Source organism: Merops nubicus, unplaced genomic scaffold, assembly GCF_000691845.1.
Source record: "Merops nubicus isolate BGI_N331 unplaced genomic scaffold, ASM69184v1 scaffold47020, whole genome shotgun sequence".
NCBI classification, from domain to species: domain Eukaryota; kingdom Metazoa; phylum Chordata; class Aves; order Coraciiformes; family Meropidae; genus Merops; species Merops nubicus.
Genome location: NW_008583028.1, coordinates 1 through 6,948, shown reverse-complemented (window position 1 = coordinate 6,948; position 6,948 = coordinate 1). Strand labels below are relative to the sequence as shown.

General features: G+C 51.5%; 1 pseudogene; it reads left to right on the top strand.

Annotated features, from left to right (window-relative positions):
• The first annotated feature begins 751 nt into the window (after nt 1-751).
• LOC103772101 lies at nt 752-1,018 on the top strand (annotated as a pseudogene).
• Nucleotides 1,019-6,948: the final 5,930 nt, after the last annotated feature.

Below are 6,948 nucleotides of genomic sequence, written 5' to 3'. Positions count from 1 at the left end.
GGAGCCCGCCCGCCTCACCAGGACCGCGGTTTATTCCGGATGGTTTCGGCTATTTCTAAGGAAAAAAAAAAATTAATTAAAAAATCAGTCCCCGAAGCCCTGACATCGCTGGCAGAGGAGCCTCCAAAATCGCCGATTTGGCTACTTTCTGCATTTTCCAGCCGTCGATTCTTTCGGTTATTATTGTAATTTTGTGCGAAAGGAAGTTATGAACAACTGCAAGTCAGGAAGTGGAAATCCACACCGGTTGTGACAAGCTGGGGCTAAAAACTATTTCATTATTTATATAGATGTGTCTATCAACATTCTGCTTTTCATCCAAAGAATAAAGGGAAATACCGGCTAGTCCTATGTTTGACGGGGAATGACAGACCGCATCTGAGGAAAGGAAGGACTAAATATATCAGCAAAGAACACCACCGTTATTTATTGAACTCAAGAGACCTTTTTTTTAACCCAAAGACCGTTTGAGCAAGAGATTTAATGGGTCATTAAAAGGGGGAAAAAAAAATTTAAAGGCCCTTTTGCTTCTGAAGTGCAGCTAACCTCAAAAACAGGAGCCGTACTTGTAAGAGAGATACTCAAATTAAGGCTTTACGTGATGAATTTTCTATCCTATGGATATCAGTTTTGAGATTACAAACCCAGAAGATCTGTAATTGATCTAGCACCAGATAATTTCAATGCCTAATATTCCCCAGGATTGCTGGAGTACCCTAGGAGCTGCGTCGGACTGTACTCGGGGTATGCCATGGGCTGTATTCAGAGTATTAGCTGCAAATCCAAAGTTTTCCGGGAAAGTATTTCGGTGATTGAAGTCAAAGCCTCCATCGACCCCATCCCCACCAGCATCGACGAGTCCTCCAGCGTGGTCCTGCGCTACCGCACCCCACACTTCCGAGCCTCCGCCCAAGTGCTGGTGCCCCCTCTTCCCAAGAAGGAGACCTGGATCGTGGGCTGGATCCAGGCGTGCAGCCACATGGAATTTTACAATCACTACGGGGAGCAGGGAATGTGAGTATCTCCACGAGCGCGCGCGGGTGCGTTTGCCCGGCGGGGAGAAGGAGTGGGGAGGACCGTGGCCTGGCTGGGAAATACTGGATGAAGCCCAGAAGGATAATCCAGTTGGTTTAATTTTGAGACCCAGCTTTTCTGAAACTTAACAGGACTTTCTCATGGGTTTAAAACGCAGGAGAGCTTCTCCCTGCCCTTTTAAAGGAGTGGGTACTCTTCACGGCTAAGGAGAACATGCCCAAGCCCTCACCAAACCCTACTTCTTCTGTCAGGAACCCAAAAGCAATACTAAATTTCACAGCTGCTTTTCAGCAGTGCTGGAGATCCTGAAATCCCAGCTCAGCCCTGCTGTGACAGGCACAGTTTTGCTATGGGACTGACAGGAGGGCTTCCCCTGACCACCAGCTCCCCTCGTCTGCATCCCTCCCCATCCCTTACGAGGTAAAACTGCTGAGCCTCAGGAGACCCAAGGGCTGACACTTGTGGCATGGTGCTGTCCTCAGTGTGCTGCTGCAGTGGGCCACTGCTGTCAGCCTGGTAGCCCACCTGATGTTACAGGAGGAGTCCTGCTTGCTTTGCCAACTGTAGCAGCCCACAGGGAAAGAACAAGATGGATTTAACCCACTGATAATTAAACCCTTTGCATCACCTTGGAGCAGGGTGAAAATTTCACATTATCCTCCTTTTGGGTAATGTAAGAGTTGGGCTATGTAGGTCTATAGGTAAGGTAGGGGGCATCTAGGGGCTGTTTGCTCACCAGAAACCTCGTGTTTCTGGTCAGACAGTCATAGTGAGGCAGGAATGAGTCAAATGAAAATGCCACCTCCCTACTGAGAAAAGTCATCTCTCCCCAGTTCCCCACCAGTTTGTTCCAACGTTGTTGGCAGGCTCTGGGCTGTAGTTCAGTCAGCAACAGCACCTCATCTGCAAACGCCTGCACAGAGCAGCAGTTCTGCAGCTCAGGGTGCTGGGCAGCTCAGGGTGCTGGGCAGCTCAGGGTGCTGGGCAGCACAGGGTGCTGGGCAGCACAAGGTGCAGCCTCCCCGTGCAGCAGAGATCTGCCTGGCCAGCCCAGGGACAGAACCAGCCCGCAGAGCCCCGTGCTGGCAGATGGTTTGGTGGCTGGAGGTGCTGATGCTGCTCGGTCTTATGGGGTGAGGGAGAAGGTGGGGATGGGAAGGTCAGGTCCAAGCAACCCTGCTGCCTGCTCATCCCCAGTGCCCTGTCATGGGGATGCTGGCTCAGCCCCTCAAGGGTCATTCTGGGTGGCTTAGAAAAGGGTGAATGAGGAGGGCTGAGAGAGGCTGGGAACACAGCTCAGGGCTGGAGAGCAGGACAAACTCTGATGTAATGCAGCACCTTCCTGACAGCCTGAGCATCTGCACAGACACCCTGGCCCTGCTTCCCTCCCTCTGCCTACAGCCCAGCTGAGGACACGGGTTCAGCATCTCAGACGTAAAGTGAAAACACATTGTGAGATGTGGAGCTGGGGAGCAGCTGTGACAGACTGTCCCCCCTTCTGTCCCCATGTCCCCTCTCTGCTCAAGCAGAAAGTGCCTTGAGAAGCAAACCAGCACCTGGCAAACACCAGCAGTGTGGCTCAGCAAGGGACGAGACCAGCTTATCTTGATTTTAAAAGTACTTACAACAGGCCCGAAATCTGTAGGCTTTTTGGCTCCAATACCATCTTTAGCAAGGACAATTTGTTGCTCAGATGTTCCCAATTCCAGGCCTTTGGGATTTGCATGTGTAATTCTCAGGCTCATTTAGAAATCCTGTCTTTAGCGACCAGCTGCAAAAGAAAACAGAAAAATCCACTATATAAATACAGCTCACATCCACCAAAATAAAGAAGACTGGGCAGAGACCTCTTCTGCCAGTGCTGCTATCAGCTGCAAACCTTGACATGGCCTTTCATGTCTCTGCACCTGAGTTTCCCTGTGATTAAAATGAGGATTTGGTACAGCCTTCCCTTGCTGGAATGCTTTGAGACAGAAAAAAGTTATATCTACAAGCTAAGTGCTGTAAAGAGGTAGTCAGAGTCAAATGCTGCAGCTATGTGGGAGAGCTATTAGCCAGAAAATTGTGGGAACAAAGATTTTTCCCCAGGAGGTTCACTGACATTTAATGGATATAAAAAAAAAAAGAGTTACCCAAACATAAGTAGGAATTGGTCTGCTCCTCTACTCTCTTTCTATAGACCTGTCACCATCTGAAAGCTATAAATAAAGGTGTTTGGGAGGAAAGGCCTCTCTCAGTGCCATCAAAATACGCTCTCCGAAGACCTTTAGTGAAAGAGAGACAGGACACAAACCTCCCTGAAAGGATGAGCCAAGCCTTTAGCTGGTGCAACTCAACCTCATCCCACTGACCTCCACAGAGCTGCATTGATTTATGCCAGCAGAGTATTTGTCCCAACTTTCCATGATGAAGGGAACATGCATTTCTTTTAATCACTGTAGTGACAAGCAAACAGAAAACTCCAAATAATCAAAAATTGGTTGGTCAACCAGAGCATCAATACTTCCAGCAGGGTTTGAATTAATTTGTCACTTCCATGCTCTGGAGTTGTTAGCTGTGTATAAGCTGTGATGTTGAGGATGGAAACAGCTGAGAAATACTGGAGCAGATGGAGCTGTGCATAACGCTCCTGTAGGGATGTTGGCTACAGAGGGAGAATTTTGACACATGCCTTTAAAGCAGCACTGGCAATTTGGGGGCTAAATGCAGCGGTTTTGAATGTAAAGGAAAATAAGTTAGGCTCAGATAACATCTAAATGCTCGGTTATTTTACGTGGAGGGCAGTAGATGCTGCTGGGAACATGAAAACCCCCAGCATGAGGGTGTGGATGTGCTCTCTGACCCCACTCTGTGCAGAACTGGGGCAAACTCCTGTCTGGCCTCGTGCCTGGTGTTTCTGCTCCCCCTGAGCGGGGTTTTACCCCGTACCTGCAGGGAACGATGCTGCTGTGCAGTGGGAGGCAGCAGGATCAGGCCTCAGCGCTCTGACCTGAGCAGGAGCAGCTGGTCCAGTCCTTGCTGGGGTCATGGGGTGGGTGCTGGTTCCAGTGCCCGGTGGTGCAGCACCTGGTGGGACCCACGTCAGCGGCTGGGCGACGCCGAGCGGCTTTATCCAGCCCTGTTTCTTCATCTCCATGGAGATGTGCAAGGAGCGGTGCAGATGGAGATATGCAAAGCAGAGAGATAAATAAAATTGGAGTTTGGATAGGATCGGCGAAGAATCTGAAGAAGTTTCAGGGAGATATTTCTGTGCTGGAAGATGCAATGGGGCAGCTGGGCAGCGTTACATCAGCGCTCTACCTGAGTGGGCATCTCCCTCTTCTGAGATTAAATCTTCTGTGCCCTGCGGCAGAGACACAATGAACTCGAGAAATCAGCTTGTCAAGAGAATAAACCCCTGGTCCTCAGGAGGGAAAACACAATCAAAAACAGATTCACCATGGGAATTTACCCCTCCAGGGGTTAGGGAAAAAGGCTTTGCTGTCCTTGTATGGCCCCTGGTCGTTACCTGTGCTGCAAGCACGTACCTTAACCCAGGCAGTCCAGGCTGACTTGAACGTGCTCAGCTAAACCAGCAGAAATTGGTCCCTTAATGCCAGTTTTCTGCTAGTTTTAGTCCCCTGTGCAGCAACCCCCACTGCTGGTTGAAGAGATGAGGCAGGACCGAGGCAGGATGGTGCAGCTGGAGGACGAGGGGGAAGCAGGACCACAGCAGCACCACTCCAACAGCGGGGGAACAACAGCTTAAATTTCCTTCCTGTTCTTCACTGTAACCCTGGCTTGAGTCACTCAACATGCTGGAGTAGGTGAGAGAGGCACTGTAAAGGACAATTAGAAACGAAGCAGCTCTGAATGTCAGGTTTTCTCTCTTTCAGCTAGTCAGAGGCACAGTGGCAGAGGGAGGCAGGTGGGAGCGGGGATGTGAAGTACCCGAGGTGGCTCTTTGGTGCTCCCACACGTGGCACTGGTACCTGCTCCTGAGCAGGGCTCCTCTCCTTGGTGAGTGGCTGAAGGGAACGGAGCCGGAAAGCACAAGAGGATGCAAGTCCATCTGGCCTGTCACTAATTAGGAGCTGGCTTTAGGGAGCTGAGGCTGAGGCTGCAGTAGTGGCTGCTGCCTGCCTGAGAAGGGTCACTGAACATGCCCCTGTCACTGCTGGGTGCACAGAGCTGGAGGCTGCTGAGCTGGGCTCTGCTGCTGCGTGCTGTGGGGCAGCCTCCTGCAGGGCTCGGGGTGAGCTGGGGGCTTCGTTTCGCTTGGCAGGATAGCAAGAAGCATGTCTGAGTGAGGACTAGGAGGCTAAAGCCTGCAGAAAGCTGCTTGGCCAGTGGCAGGGGACAGTTCTACCACAAGAAATTGCTCAAAGTTCTTTCTCCTGATAGCAAGGAGACTTTAGTTAAGGGAGGTTTGCTGTTGGCTCTGGTCTCTGGTGATGCCTGTCCTGACTCTGAAGATTTCAGAAGTGGCAGAAACAGGCTCGTCAGTGTTACAAACCAGAATCTACTGATTTTGGAGCCCATCAGCTGTAGCGGATCCATGAAACCAGATAGGTTAGTTTCTTTTCATGCCTCTTCCCTGCTATCGTCAGCAAAGTGTTTACTGGGCACTTTCTGGTCTTCCCTTGGCTCGACACCACCACAGAAAGATGCTGACGCAGCCAAAGATCATTCCACAGCGTTCTTTCCAAAATCATCCAAAAGGCCAGTTGTTGGCATATTGCTTAACATGGCCAGGCTATGCAAGCAAAGGCTCCCAGCCTGGCTGGCACACAGGCTTTGCTGTAGCAGCAGGGAAGGGGCAGCCACCAGCTGCAGTGACCATCATGCAGCCTCTGCGTTCGCTCCTGTCATGGGACCATCATAAGGCCTCATTTTTCTTCTCATTGCTAAGCTGTGCAGATAAAGCGTGATGGTTTTGAAACCCCAGGGTTAACCACACTAGCTAGAATTAGGCACAGCGTGCCCCACAAAGAGACACAGGCCAGTTTCTTCTTCCCCGTTCCCACCCATGCTTTTCCTTTAGCAGGGTGCAGCTTCTGAGCTCCCCTGAGTGCAGCCACGCTGCTGACGAACATGCTCAGCTTTGCACTGGGGTTTCTGAGGCTTTGCAGGCAGCATCCTGCCTTCAGTGACCTGCCTGAGCCCTGACACAGCTCCACCTTTTTGCTGTTTTTTAAAGTCTGAGCAAATTCTGAGAAGATCCTGCAACTCTGTACTGGTCTGGGGTCAGATACATCTGCTGGGACTGAAGATGGGAACAAGCAGATCTTAGCTGACCTGCAGTTTCTGCTCATACTCTACCTGATTCTCCTGCTGCTCACTCACAGCAGCCCAGGAGGGTTACCAGCCTCTTGGAGTACCTCAGGTCCCAGTCTGGAACCTGCATAGCTGCAGAGATGCTGTGGCTGCACCACCACGCCTGTCCCAGGGCAAACCTCAGGGAAATGTCACCTCTCCTCCCCAGGTGATGGCCAAGCTGAGTATCGGCCACTGTCTGAATGGAAAGTAATCCTAAACCATCTGCTGAAAGGGAGAGAAGAGTCCCCAGATGGTGTTTCAGAGCCGGGCTGTGCGGCAGGGAAGAGGTGGGGGCTGCAGGGCACGACCGAGCTCATCTGGTTGATCTAGTTGGAGATGTCCCTGCTTATAGCAGGGGGGTTGGACTAGGTGACCTTGGGAAGTCCCTTCCAACCCAAACATTCTATGATTCTAGATCCGCCCACCGGGGGCTGAGTTCATCCAGCACCCCCAGAACCTTCCCCGTCTCAGCTCTCCCCGAGGAGCGTGGGGCCGGTGAGCCAGGAGGACTCCGGGGCGGGGGGCACAGCCTCTGAGCAGCTCTCCGGTGGGTGGGGGTGGACAGCTCAGGGATCTCCTTTTGCCTGCCGGCGCCCAGCATTTTCTCCCAGGGAA